At 45.0% G+C, this 16,247-nt stretch overlaps 1 protein-coding gene across 1 annotated transcript in view; it reads right to left on the minus strand.

The window, feature by feature from the left end:
- LOC141155598 (uncharacterized) overlaps positions 1–16,247 on the minus strand; it is a 146,988-nt gene that overhangs the window by 64,990 nt on the left and 65,751 nt on the right. The window lies entirely within an intron of this gene.

The following is a 16,247-nucleotide window of genomic DNA, read 5'->3' on the forward strand; positions in this document are numbered from 1 at the left end:
CCCAGAATCCCTCACCTCTGCAGTCCTGTCACCGCCTTAGTAATACAGATAAGTGATGTCATGTGACATATCTACCAGAATCCCTCACCTCTGCAGTCCTGTCACGGCCTTAGTAATACAGATAAGTGATGTCATTTGACATATCTCCCAGAATCCCTCATCTCACCAGTCCTGTCACCGCCTTAGTAATACAGATAAGTGATGTCATGTGACATATCTCCCAGAATCCCTCATCTCTGCAGTCCTGTCACGGCCTTAGTAATACAGATAAGTGATGTCATGTGACATATCTCCCAGAATCCCTCACCTCTGCAGTCCTGTCACGGCCTTAGTAATACAGATAAGTGATGTCATTTGACATATCTCCCAGAATCCCTCATCTCACCAGTCCTGTCACCGCCTTAGTAATACAGATAAGAGATGTCATGTGACATATCTCCCAGAATCCCTCACCTCTGCAGTCCTGTCACGGCCTTAGTAATACAGATAAGTGATGTCATGTGACATATTTCCCACAATCCCTCACCTCTGCAGTCCTGTCACTGGCTTAGTAATACAGATAAGTGATGTCATGTGACATATCTCCCAGAATCCCTCATCTCACCAGTCCTGTCACCGCCTTAGTAATACAGAAAAGTGATGTCATGTGACATATCTCCCAGAATCCCTCATCTCTGCAGTCCTGTCACAGCCTTAGTAATACAGATAAGTGATGTCATGTGACATATTTCCCACAATCCCTCACCTCTGCAGTCCTGTCACTGGCTTAGTAATACAGATAAGTGATGTCATGTGACATATCTCCCAGAATCCCTCACATCTGCAGTCCTGTCACCGCCTTAGTAATACAGATAAGTGATGTCATGTGACATATCTCCCAGAATCCCTCACTTCTGAAGTCCTGTCACCGCCTTAGTAATACAGATAAGTGATGTCATGTGACATATCTCCCAGAATCCCTCACCTCTGCAGTCCTGTCACGGCATTAGTAATACAGATAAGTGATGTCATGTGACATATCTCACAGAATCCCTCACCTCTGCAGTCCTGTCACTGGCTTAGTAATACAGATAAGTGATGTCATGTGACATATCTCCCAGAATCCCTCACCTCTGCAGTCCTGTCACGGCATTAGTAATACAGATAAGTGATGTCATGTGACATATCTCACAGAATCCCTCACCTCTGCAGTCCTGTCACTGGCTTAGTAATACAGATAAGTGATGTCATGTGACATATTTCCCAGAATCCCTCACCTCTGCAGTCCTGTCACGGCCTTTGTAATACAGATAAGTGATGTCATGTGACATATCTCCCAGAATCCCTCATCTCTGCAGTCCTGTCATGGCCTTAGTAATACAGATAAGTGATGTCATGTGACATATCTCCCAGAATCCCTCACCTCTGCAGTCCTGTCACGGCCTTAGTAATACAGGTAAGTGATATCATGTGACATATCTCCCAGAATCCCTCATCTCTGCAGTCCTGTCACCGCCTTAGTAATACAGATAAGTGATGTCATGTGACATATCTCCCAGAATCCCTCACCTCTGCAGTCCTGTCAGCGCCTTAGTAATACAGATAAGTGATGTCATGTGACATATCTCCCAGAATCCCTCACCTCTGCAGTCCTGTCACTGCCTTAGTAATACAGATAAGTGATGTCATGTGACATATTTCCCAGAATCCCTCACCTCTGCAGTCCTGTCACCGCCTTAGTAATACAGATAAGTGATGTCATGTGACATATCTCCCAGAATCCCTCACCTCTGCAGTCCTGTCACCGCCTTAGTAATACAGATAAGTGATGTCATGTGATATATATCCCAGAATCCCTCATCTCTGCAGTCCTGTCATGGCATTAGTAATACAGATAAGTGATGTCTTGTGACATATCTCCCAGAATCCCTCACCTCTACAGTCCTGTCACCGCCTTAGTATTACAGATAAGTGATGTCATGTGACATATCTCCCAGAATCCCTCATCTCTGCAGTCCTGTCATGGCATTAGTAATACAGATAAGTGATGTCTTGTGACATATCTCCCAGAATCCCTCACCTCTACAGTCCTGTCACCGCCTTAGTATTACAGATAAGTGATGTTATGTGACATATCTCCCAGAATCCCTCATCTCTGCAGTCCTGTCACGGCCTTAGTAATACAGATAAGTGATGTCATGTGACATATCTCCCAGAATCCCTCACCTCTGCAGTCCTGTCACCGCCTTAGTAATACAGATAAGTGATGTCATGTGACATATCTACCAGAATCCCTCACCTCTGCAGTCCTGTCACGGCCTTAGTAATACAGATAAGTGATGTCATTTGACATATCTCCCAGAATCCCTCATCTCACCAGTCCTGTCACCGCCTTAGTAATACAGATAAGTGATGTCATGTGACATATCTCCCAGAATCCCTCATCTCTGCAGTCCTGTCACGGCCTTAGTAATACAGATAAGTGATGTCATGTGACATATCTCCCAGAATCCCTCACCTCTGCAGTCCTGTCACGGCCTTAGTAATACAGATAAGTGATGTCATTTGACATATCTCCCAGAATCCCTCATCTCACCAGTCCTGTCACCGCCTTAGTAATACAGATAAGAGATGTCATGTGACATATCTCCCAGAATCCCTCACCTCTGCAGTCCTGTCACGGCCTTAGTAATACAGATAAGTGATGTCATGTGACATATTTCCCACAATCCCTCACCTCTGCAGTCCTGTCACTGGCTTAGTAATACAGATAAGTGATGTCATGTGACATATCTCCCAGAATCCCTCATCTCACCAGTCCTGTCACCGCCTTAGTAATACAGAAAAGTGATGTCATGTGACATATCTCCCAGAATCCCTCATCTCTGCAGTCCTGTCACAGCCTTAGTAATACAGATAAGTGATGTCATGTGACATATTTCCCACAATCCCTCACCTCTGCAGTCCTGTCACTGGCTTAGTAATACAGATAAGTGATGTCATGTGACATATCTCCCAGAATCCCTCACATCTGCAGTCCTGTCACCGCCTTAGTAATACAGATAAGTGATGTCATGTGACATATCTCCCAGAATCCCTCACTTCTGAAGTCCTGTCACCGCCTTAGTAATACAGATAAGTGATGTCATGTGACATATCTCCCAGAATCCCTCACCTCTGCAGTCCTGTCACGGCATTAGTAATACAGATAAGTGATGTCATGTGACATATCTCACAGAATCCCTCACCTCTGCAGTCCTGTCACTGGCTTAGTAATACAGATAAGTGATGTCATGTGACATATCTCCCAGAATCCCTCACCTCTGCAGTCCTGTCACGGCATTAGTAATACAGATAAGTGATGTCATGTGACATATCTCACAGAATCCCTCACCTCTGCAGTCCTGTCACTGGCTTAGTAATACAGATAAGTGATGTCATGTGACATATTTCCCAGAATCCCTCACCTCTGCAGTCCTGTCACGGCCTTTGTAATACAGATAAGTGATGTCATGTGACATATCTCCCAGAATCCCTCATCTCTGCAGTCCTGTCATGGCCTTAGTAATACAGATAAGTGATGTCATGTGACATATCTCCCAGAATCCCTCACCTCTGCAGTCCTGTCACGGCCTTAGTAATACAGATAAGTGATGTCATGTGACATATCTCCCAGAATCCCTCATCTCTTCAGTGCTGTCACCACCTTAGTAATACAGATAAGTGATGTCATGTGACATATCTCCCAGAATCCCTCACCTCTGCAGTCCTGTCAGCGCCTTAGTAATACAGATAAGTGATGTCATGTGACATATCTCCCAGAATCCCTCATCTCTGCAGTCCTGTCACCGCCTTAGTAATACAGATAAGTGATGTCATGTGACATATCTCCCAGAATCCCTCACCTCTGCAGTCCTGTCACGGCCATAGTAATACAGATAAGTGATGTCATGTGACATATCTCCCAGAATCCCTCACCTCTGCCGTCCTGTCACCGCCTTAGTAATACAGATAAGTGATGTCATGTGACATATCTCCCAGAATCCCTCATCTCACCAGTCCTGTCACCGCCTTAGTAATACAGATAAGTGATGTCATGTGACATATCTCCCAGAATCCCTCATCTCTGCAATCCTGTCACCGCCTTAGTAATACAGATAAGTGATGTCATGTGACATATCTCCCAGAATCCCTCATCTCACCAGTCCTGTCACCGCCTTAGTAATACAGATAAGTGATGTCATGTGACATATCTCCCAGAATCCCTCATCTCACAAGTCCTGTCACCGCCTTAGTAATACAGATAAGTGATGTCATGTGACATATCTCCCAGAATCCCTCACCTCTGCAGTCCTGTCACCGCCTTAGTAATACAGGTAAGTGATGTCATGTGACATATCTCCCAGAATCCCTCATCTCACCAGTCCTTTCACCGCCTTAGTAATACAGATAAGTGATGTCATGTGACATATCTCCCAGAATCCCTCATCTCTGCAGTCCTGTCACGGCCTTAGTAATACAGATAAGTGATGTCATGTGACATATCTCCCAGAATCCCTCATCTCACCAGTCCTGTCACCGCCTTAGTAATACAGATAAGTGATGTCATGTGACATATCTCCCAGAATCCCTCATCTCACCAGTCCTGTCACCGCCTTAGTAATACAGATAAGTGATGTCATGTGACATATCTCCCAGAATCCCTCATCTCTGCAGTCCTGTCACGGCCTTAGTAATACAGATAAGTGATGTCATGTGACATATTTCCCACAATCCCTCACCTCTGCAGTCCTGTCACTGGCTTAGTAATACAGATAAGTGATGTCATGTGACATATCTCCCAGAATCCCTCACATCTGCAGTCCTGTCACCGCCTTAGTAATACAGATAAGTGATGTCATGTGACATATCTCCCAGAATCCCTCACTTCTGAAGTCCTGTCACCGCCTTAGTAATACAGATAAGTGATGTCATGTGACATATCTCCCAGAATCCCTCACCTCTGCAGTCCTGTCACGGCATTAGTAATACAGATAAGTGATGTCATGTGACATATCTCACAGAATCCCTCACCTCTGCAGTCCTGTCACTGGCTTAGTAATACAGATAAGTGATGTCATGTGACATATCTCCCAGAATACCTCACCTCTGCAGTCCTGTCACGGCATTAGTAATACAGATAAGTGATGTCATGTGACATATCTCACAGAATCCCTCACCTCTGCAGTCCTGTCACTGGCTTAGTAATACAGATAAGTGATGTCATGTGACATATTTCCCAGAATCCCTCACCTCTGCAGTCCTGTCACGGCCTTTGTAATAGAGATAAGTGATGTCATGTGACATATCTCCCAGAATCCCTCATCTCTGCAGTCCTGTCATGGCCTTAGTAATACAGATAAGTGATGTCATGTGACATATCTCCCAGAATCCCTCACCTCTGCAGTCCTGTCACGGCCTTACTAATACAGATAAGTGATGTCATGTGACATATCTCCCAGAATCCCTCATCTCTTCAGTGCTGTCACCACCTTAGTAATACAGATAAGTGATGTCATGTGACATATCTCCCAGAATCCCTCACCTCTGCAGTCCTGTCAGCGCCTTAGTAATACAGATAAGTGATGTCATGTGACATATCTCCCAGAATCCCTCATCTCTGCAGTCCTGTCACCGCCTTAGTAATACAGATAAGTGATGTCATGTGACATATCTCCCAGAATCCCTCACCTCTGCAGTCCTGTCACGGCCATAGTAATACAGATAAGTGATGTCATGTGACATATCTCCCAGAATCCCTCACCTCTGCCGTCCTGTCACCGCCTTAGTAATACAGATAAGTGATGTCATGTGACATATCTCCCAGAATCCCTCATCTCACCAGTCCTGTCACCGCCTTAGTAATACAGATAAGTGATGTCATGTGACATATCTCCCAGAATCCCTCATCTCTGCAATCCTGTCACCGCCTTAGTAATACAGATAAGTGATGTCATGTGACATATCTCCCAGAATCCCTCATCTCACCAGTCCTGTCACCGCCTTAGTAATACAGATAAGTGATGTCATGTGACATATCTCCCAGAATCCCTCATCTCACAAGTCCTGTCACCGCCTTAGTAATACAGATAAGTGATGTCATGTGACATATCTCCCAGAATCCCTCACCTCTGCAGTCCTGTCACCGCCTTAGTAATACAGGTAAGTGATGTCATGTGACATATCTCCCAGAATCCCTCATCTCACCAGTCCTTTCACCGCCTTAGTAATACAGATAAGTGATGTCATGTGACATATCTCCCAGAATCCCTCATCTCTGCAGTCCTGTCACGGCCTTAGTAATACAGATAAGTGATGTCATGTGACATATCTCCCAGAATCCCTCATCTCACCAGTCCTGTCACCGCCTTAGTAATACAGATAAGTGATGTCATGTGACATATCTCCCAGAATCCCTCATCTCACCAGTCCTGTCACCGCCTTAGTAATACAGATAAGTGATGTCATGTGACATATCTCCCAGAATCCCTCATCTCTGCAGTCCTGTCACGGCCTTAGTAATACAGATAAGTGATGTCATGTGACATATTTCCCACAATTCCTCACCTCTGCAGTCCTGTCACTGGCTTAGTAATACAGATAAGTGATGTCATGTGACATATCTCCCAGAATCCCTCACATCTGCAGTCCTGTCACCGCCTTAGTAATACAGATAAGTGATGTCATGTGACATATCTCCCAGAATCCCTCACTTCTGCAGTCCTGTCACCGCCTTAGTAATACAGATAAGTGATGTCATGTGACATATCTCCCAGAATCCCTCATCTCTTCAGTGCTGTCACCACCTTAGTAATACAGATAAGTGATGTCATGTGACATATCTCCCAGAATCCCTCACCTCTGCAGTCCTGTCACGGCCATGGTAATACAGATAAGTGATGTCATGTGACATATCTCCCAGAATCCCTCATCTCACCAGTCCTGTCACCGCCTTAGTAATACAGATAAGTGATGTCATGTGACATATCTCCCAGAATCCCTCATCTCTGCAGTCCTGTCACCGCCTTAGTAATACAGATAAGTGATGTCATGTGACATATCTCCCAGAATCCCTCACCTCTGCAGTCCTGTCACGGCCTTAGTAATACAGATAAGTGATGTCATGTGACATATTTCCCACAATCCCTCACCTCTGCAATCCTGTCACTGGCTTAGTAATACAGATAAGTGATGTCAGGTGACATATCTCCCAGAATCCCTCACATCTGCAGTCCTGTCACCGCCTTAGTAATACAGATAAGTGATGTCATGTGACATATCTCCCAGAATCCCTCACTTCTGCAGTCCTGTCACCACCTTAGTAATACAGGTAAGTGATGTCATGTGACATATCTCCCAGAATCCCTCACCTCTGCAGTCCTGTCACGGCATTAGTAATACAGATAAGTGATGTCATGTGACATATCTCCCAGAATCCCTCACTTCTGCAGTCCTGTCACCGCCTTAGTAATACAGGTAAGTGATGTCATGTGACATATCTCCCAGAATCCCTCACCTCTGCAGTCCTGTCACGGCCTTAGTAATACAGATAAGTGATGTCATGTGACATATCTCCCAGAATCCCTCATCTCTGCAGTCCTGTCACCGCCTTAGTAATACAGGTAAGTGATGTCATGTGACATATCTACCAGAATCCCTCATCTCTGCTGTCCTGTCACCGCGTTAGTAATACAGATAAGTGATGTCATGTGACATATCTCCCAGAATCCCTCATCTCACCAGTCCTTTCACCGCCTTAGTAATACAGATAAGTGATGTCATGTGACATATCTCTCAGAATCCCTCATCTCTGCAGTCCTGTCACGGCCTTAGTAATACAGATAAGTGATGTCATGTGACATATCTCCCAGAATCCCTCATCTCACCAGTCCTGTCACCGCCTTAGTAATACAGATAAGTGATGTCATGTGACATATCTCCCAGAATCCCTCATCTCACCAGTCCTGTCACCGCCTTAGTAATACAGATAAGTGATGTCATGTGACATATCTCCCAGAATCCCTCACTTCTGCAGTCCTGTCACCGCCTTAGTAATACAGATAAGTGATGTCATGTGACATATCTCCCAGAATCCCTCATCTCTTCAGTGCTGTTACCACCTTAGTAATACAGATAAGTGATGTCATGTGACATATCTCCCAGAATCCCTCACCTCTGCAGTCCTGTCAGCGCCTTAGTAATACAGATAAGTGATGTCATGTGACATATCTCCCAGAATCCCTCATCTCTGCAGTCCTGTCACCGCCTTAGTAATACAGATAATTGATGTCATGTGACATATCTCCCAGAATCCCTCACCTCTGCAGTCCTGTCACGGCCATAGTAATACAGATAAGTGATGTCATGTGACATATCTCCCAGAATCCCTCATCTCACCAGTCCTGTCACCGCCTTAGTAATACAGATAAGTGATGTCATGTGACATATCTCCCAGAATCCCTCATCTCTGCAGTCCTGTCACCGCCTTAGTAATACAGATAAGTGATGTCATGTGACATATCTCCCAGAATCCCTCACCTCTGCAGTCCTGTCACGGCCTTAGTAATACAGATAAGTGATGTCATGTGACATATTTCCCACAATCCCTCACCTCTGCAATCCTGTCACTGGCTTAGTAATACAGATAAGTGATGTCAGGTGACATATCTCCCAGAATCCCTCACATCTGCAGTCCTGTCACCGCCTTAGTAATACAGATAAGTGATGTCATGTGACATATCTCCCAGAATCCCTCACTTCTGCAGTCCTGTCACCGCCTTAGTAATACAGGTAAGTGATGTCATGTGACATATCTCCCAGAATCCCTCACCTCTGCAGTCCTGTCACGGCATTAGTAATACAGATAAGTGATGTCATGTGACATATCTCCCAGAATCCCTCACCTCTGCAGTCCTGTCACGGCCTTAGTAATACAGATAAGTGATGTCATGTGACATATCTCCCAGAATCCCTCATCTCTGCAGTCCTGTCACCGCCTTAGTAATACAGGTAAGTGATGTCATGTGACATATCTACCAGAATCCCTCATCTCTGCTGTCCTGTCACCGCGTTAGTAATACAGATAAGTGATGTCATGTGACATATCTCCCAGAATCCCTCATCTCACCAGTCCTTTCACCGCCTTAGTAATACAGATAAGTGATGTCATGTGACATATCTCCCAGAATCCCTCATCTCTGCAGTCCTGTCACGGCCTTAGTAATACAGATAAGTGATGTCATGTGACATATCTCCCAGAATCCCTCATCTCACCAGTCCTGTCACCGCCTTAGTAATACAGATAAGTGATGTCATGTGACATATCTCCCAGAATCCCTCATCTCACCAGTCCTGTCACCGCCTTAGTAATACAGATAAGTGATGTCATGTGACATATCTCCCAGAATCCCTCACCTCTGCAGTCCTGTCACCGCCTTAGTAATACAGGTAAGTGATGTCATGTGACATATCTCCCAGAATCCCTCATCTCACCAGTCCTTTCACCGCCTTAGTAATACAGATAAGTGATGTCATGTGACATATCTCCCAGAATCCCTCATCTCTGCAGTCCTGTCACGGCCTTAGTAATACAGATAAGTGATGTCATGTGACATATCTCCCAGAATCCCTCATCTCACCAGTCCTGTCACCGCCTTAGTAATACAGATAAGTGATGTCATGTGACATATCTCCCAGAATCCCTCATCTCACCAGTCCTGTCACCGCCTTAGTAATACAGATAAGTGATGTCATGTGACATATCTCCCAGAATCCCTCATCTCTGCAGTCCTGTCACGGCCTTAGTAATACAGATAAGTGATGTCATGTGACATATTTCCCACAATTCCTCACCTCTGCAGTCCTGTCACTGGCTTAGTAATACAGATAAGTGATGTCATGTGACATATCTCCCAGAATCCCTCACATCTGCAGTCCTGTCACCGCCTTAGTAATACAGATAAGTGATGTCATGTGACATATCTCCCAGAATCCCTCACTTCTGCAGTCCTGTCACCGCCTTAGTAATACAGATAAGTGATGTCATGTGACATATCTCCCAGAATCCCTCATCTCTTCAGTGCTGTCACCACCTTAGTAATACAGATAAGTGATGTCATGTGACATATCTCCCAGAATCCCTCACCTCTGCAGTCCTGTCACGGCCATAGTAATACAGATAAGTGATGTCATGTGACATATCTCCCAGAATCCCTCATCTCACCAGTCCTGTCACCGCCTTAGTAATACAGATAAGTGATGTCATGTGACATATCTCCCAGAATCCCTCATCTCTGCAGTCCTGTCACCGCCTTAGTAATACAGATAAGTGATGTCATGTGACATATCTCCCAGAATCCCTCACCTCTGCAGTCCTGTCACGGCCTTAGTAATACAGATAAGTGATGTCATGTGACATATTTCCCACAATCCCTCACCTCTGCAATCCTGTCACTGGCTTAGTAATACAGATAAGTGATGTCAGGTGACATATCTCCCAGAATCCCTCACATCTGCAGTCCTGTCACCGCCTTAGTAATACAGATAAGTGATGTCATGTGACATATCTCCCAGAATCCCTCACTTCTGCAGTCCTGTCACCGCCTTAGTAATACAGGTAAGTGATGTCATGTGACATATCTCCCAGAATCCCTCACCTCTGCAGTCCTGTCACGGCATTAGTAATACAGATAAGTGATGTCATGTGACATATCTCCCAGAATCCCTCACTTCTGCAGTCCTGTCACCGCCTTAGTAATACAGGTAAGTGATGTCATGTGACATATCTCCCAGAATCCCTCACCTCTGCAGTCCTGTCACGGCCTTAGTAATACAGATAAGTGATGTCATGTGACATATCTCCCAGAATCCCTCATCTCTGCAGTCCTGTCACCGCCTTAGTAATACAGGTAAGTGATGTCATGTGACATATCTACCAGAATCCCTCATCTCTGCTGTCCTGTCACCGCGTTAGTAATACAGATAAGTGATGTCATGTGACATATCTCCCAGAATCCCTCATCTCACCAGTCCTTTCACCGCCTTAGTAATACAGATAAGTGATGTCATGTGACATATCTCCCAGAATCCCTCATCTCTGCAGTCCTGTCACGGCCTTAGTAATACAGATAAGTGATGTCATGTGACATATCTCCCAGAATCCCTCATCTCACCAGTCCTGTCACCGCCTTAGTAATACAGATAAGTGATGTCATGTGACATATCTCCCAGAATCCCTCATCTCACCAGTCCTGTCACCGCCTTAGTAATACAGATAAGTGATGTCATGTGACATATCTCCCAGAATCCCTCACTTCTGCAGTCCTGTCACCGCCTTAGTAATACAGATAAGTGATGTCATGTGACATATCTCCCAGAATCCCTCATCTCTTCAGTGCTGTTACCACCTTAGTAATACAGATAAGTGATGTCATGTGACATATCTCCCAGAATCCCTCACCTCTGCAGTCCTGTCAGCGCCTTAGTAATACAGATAAGTGATGTCATGTGACATATCTCCCAGAATCCCTCATCTCTGCAGTCCTGTCACCGCCTTAGTAATACAGGTAAGTGATGTCATGTGACATATCTCCCAGAATCCCTCACCTCTGCAGTCCTGTCACGGCCTTAGTAATACAGATAAGTGATGTCATGTGACATATCTCCCAGAATCCCTCATCTCTGCAGTCCTGTCACCGCCTTAGTAATACAGGTAAGTGATGTCATGTGACATATCTACCAGAATCCCTCATCTCTGCTGTCCTGTCACCGCGTTAGTAATACAGATAAGTGATGTCATGTGACATATCTCCCAGAATCCCTCATCTCACCAGTCCTTTCACCGCCTTAGTAATACAGATAAGTGATGTCATGTGACATATCTCCCAGAATCCCTCATCTCTGCAGTCCTGTCACGGCCTTAGTAATACAGATAAGTGATGTCATGTGACATATCTCCCAGAATCCCTCATCTCACCAGTCCTGTCACCGCCTTAGTAATACAGATAAGTGATGTCATGTGACATATCTCCCAGAATCCCTCATCTCACCAGTCCTGTCACCGCCTTAGTAATACAGATAAGTGATGTCATGTGACATATCTCCCAGAATCCCTCACTTCTGCAGTCCTGTCACCGCCTTAGTAATACAGATAAGTGATGTCATGTGACATATCTCCCAGAATCCCTCATCTCTTCAGTGCTGTTACCACCTTAGTAATACAGATAAGTGATGTCATGTGACATATCTCCCAGAATCCCTCACCTCTGCAGTCCTGTCAGCGCCTTAGTAATACAGATAAGTGATGTCATGTGACATATCTCCCAGAATCCCTCATCTCTGCAGTCCTGTCACCGACTTAGTAATACAGATAATTGATGTCATGTGACATATCTCCCAGAATCCCTCACCTCTGCAGTCCTGTCACGGCCATAGTAATACAGATAAGTGATGTCATGTGACATATCTCCCAGAATCCCTCATCTCACCAGTCCTGTCACCGCCTTAGTAATACAGATAAGTGATGTCATGTGACATATCTCCCAGAATCCCTCATCTCTGCAGTCCTGTCACCGCCTTAGTAATACAGATAAGTGATGTCATGTGACATATCTCCCAGAATCCCTCACCTCTGCAGTCCTGTCACGGCCTTAGTAATACAGATAAGTGATGTCATGTGACATATTTCCCACAATCCCTCACCTCTGCAATCCTGTCACTGGCTTAGTAATACAGATAAGTGATGTCAGGTGACATATCTCCCAGAATCCCTCACATCTGCAGTCCTGTCACCGCCTTAGTAATACAGATAAGTGATGTCATGTGACATATCTCCTAGAATCCCTCACTTCTGCAGTCCTGTCACCGCCTTAGTAATACAGGTAAGTGATGTCATGTGACATATCTCCCAGAATCCCTCACCTCTGCAGTCCTGTCACGGCATTAGTAATACAGATAAGTGATGTCATGTGACATATCTCCCAGAATCCCTCACCTCTGCAGTCCTGTCACGGCCTTAGTAATACAGATAAGTGATGTCATGTGACATATCTCCCAGAATCCCTCATCTCTGCAGTCCTGTCACCGCCTTAGTAATACAGATAAGTGATGTCATGTGACATATCTCCCAGAATCCCTCACCTCTGCAGTCCTGTCACGGCCTTAGTAATACAGATAAGTGATGTCATGTGACATATTTCCCACAATCCCTCACCTCTGCAATCCTGTCACTGGCTTAGTAATACAGATAAGTGATGTCAGGTGACATATCTCCCAGAATCCCTCACATCTGCAGTCCTGTCACCGCCTTAGTAATACAGATAAGTGATGTCATGTGACATATCTCCCAGAATCCCTCACCTCTGCAGTCCTGTCACGGCCATAGTAATACAGATAAGTGATGTCATGTGACATATCTCCCAGAATCCCTCACCTCTACAGTCCTGTCACCGCCTTAGTAATACAGATAAGTGATGTCATGTGACATATCTCCCAGAATCCCTCATCTCACCAGTCCTGTCACCGCCTTAGTATTACAGATAAGTGATGTCATGTGACATATCTCCCAGAATCCCTCACCTCTGCAGTCCTGTCACCGCCTTAGTAATACAGATAAGTGATGTCATGTGACATATCTACCAGAATCCCTCATCTCTGCAGTCCTGTCACCGCGTTAGTAATACAGATAAGTGATGTCATGTGACATATCTCCCAGAATCCCTCATCTCACCAGTCCTTTCACCGCCTTAGTAATACAGATAAGTGATGTCATGTGACATATCTCCCAGAATCCCTCATCTCTGCAGTCCTGTCACGGCCTTAGTAATACAGATAAGTGATGTCATGTGACATATCTCCCAGAATCCCTCATCTCACCAGTCCTGTCACCGCCTTAGTAATACAGATAAGTGATGTCATGTGACATATCTCCCAGAATCCCTCATCTCTGCAGTCCTGTCACGGCCTTAGTAATACAGATAAGTGATGTCATGTGAAATATTTCCCACAATCCCTCACCTCTGCAGTCCTGTCACTGGCTTAGTAATACAGATAAGTGATGTCATGTGACATATCTCCCAGAATCCCTCACATCTGCAGTCCTGTCACCGCCTTAGTAATACAGATAAGTGATGTCATGTGACATATCTCCCAGAATCCCTCACTTCTGCAGTCCTGTCACCGCCTTAGTAATACAGATAAGTGATGTCATGTGACATATCTCCCAGAATCCCTCACCTCTGCAGTCCTGTCACGGCATTAGTAATACAGATAAGTGATGTCATGTGACATATCTCCCAGAATCCCTCACCTCTGCAGTCCTGTCACTGGCTTAGTAATACAGATAAGTGATGTCATGTGACATATCTCCCAGAATCCCTCACCTCTGCAGTCCTGTCACGGCCTTAGTAATACAGATAAGTGATGTCATGTGACATATCTCCCAGAATCCCTCATCTCTTCAGTGCTGTCACCACCTTAGTAATACAGATAAGTGATGTCATGTGACATATCTCCCAGAATCCCTCACCTCTGCAGTCCTGTCAGCACCTTAGTAATACAGATAAGTGATGTCATGTGACATATCTCCCAGAATCCCTCATCTCTGCAGTCCTGTCACCGCCTTAGTAATACAGATAAGTGATGTCATGTGACATATCTCCCAGAATCCCTCACCTCTGCAGTCCTGTCACGGCCATAGTAATACAGATAAGTGATGTCATGTGACATATCTCCCAGAATCCCTCACCTCTGCAGTCGTCACCGCCTTAGTAATACAGATAAGTGATGTCATGTGACATATCTCCCAGAATCCCTCATCTCACCAGTCCTGTCACCGCCTTAGTAATACAGATAAGTGATGTCATGTGACATATCTCCCAGAATCCCTCATCTCTGCAATCCTGTCACCGCCTTAGTAATACAGATAAGTGATGTCATGTGACATATCTCCCAGAATCCCTCATCTCACCAGTCCTGTCACCGCCTTAGTAATACAGATAAGTCATGTCATGTGACATATCTCCCAGAATCCCTCATCTCACCAGTCCTGTCACCGCCTTAGTAATACAGATAAGTGATGTCATGTGACATATCTCCCAGAATCCCTCATCTCACCAGTCCTATCACCGCCTTAGTAATACAGATAAGTGATGTCATGTGACATATCTCCCAGAATCCCTCATCTCTGCAGTCCTGTCACGGCCTTAGTAATACAGATAAATGATGTCATGTGACATATTTCCCACAATCCCTCACCTCTGCAGTCCTGTCACTGGCTTAGTAATACAGATAAGTGATGTCATGTGACATATCTCCCAGAATCCTTCACATCTGCAGTCCTGTCACCGCCTTAGTAATACAGATAAGTGATGTCATGTGACATATCTCCCAGAATCCCTCACCTCTGCAGTCCTGTCACTGGCTTAGTAATACAGATAAGTGATGTCATGTGACATATCTCCCAGAATCCCTCACCTCTGCAGTCCTGTCACCGCCTTAGTAATACAGATAAGTGATGTCATGTGACATATCTACCAGAATCCCTCATCTCTGCAGTCCTGTCACCACGTTAGTAATACAGATAAGTGATGTCATGTGACATATCTCCCAGAATCCCTCATCTCACCAGTCCTTTCACCGCCTTAGTAATACAGATAAGTGATGTCATGTGACATATCTCCCAGAATCCCTCATCTCTGCAGTCCTGTCACGGCCTTAGTAATACAGATAAGTGATGTCATGTGACATATCTCCCAGAATCCCTCATCTCACCAGTCCTGTCACCGCCTTAGTAATACAGATAAGTGATGTCATGTGACATATCTCCCAGAATCCCTCATCTCACCAGTCCTGTCACCGCCTTAGTAATACAGATAAGTGATGTCATGTGACATATCTCCCAGAATCCCTCATCTCTGCAGTCCTGTCACGGCCTTAGTAATACAGATAAGTGATGTCATGTGACATATTTCCCACAATCCCTCACCTCTGCAGTCCTGTCACTGGCTTAGTAATACAGATAAGTGATGTCATGTGACATATCTCCCAGAATCCCTCACATCTGCAGTCCTGTCACCGCCTTAGTAATACAGATAAGTGATGTCATGTGACATATCTCCCAGAATCCCTCACTTCTGCAGTCCTGTCACCGCCTTAGTAATACAGATAAGTGATGTCATGTGACATATCTCCCAGAATCCCTCACCTCTGCAGTCCTGTCACGGCATTAGTAA

This window comes from Phyllobates terribilis, unplaced genomic scaffold (assembly GCF_046119375.1).
Source record: "Phyllobates terribilis strain yellow unplaced genomic scaffold, ASM4611937v1 Scaffold_7__3_contigs__length_470593459, whole genome shotgun sequence".
In the NCBI taxonomy this organism is placed as follows: Eukaryota; Metazoa; Chordata; class Amphibia; order Anura; family Dendrobatidae; genus Phyllobates; species Phyllobates terribilis.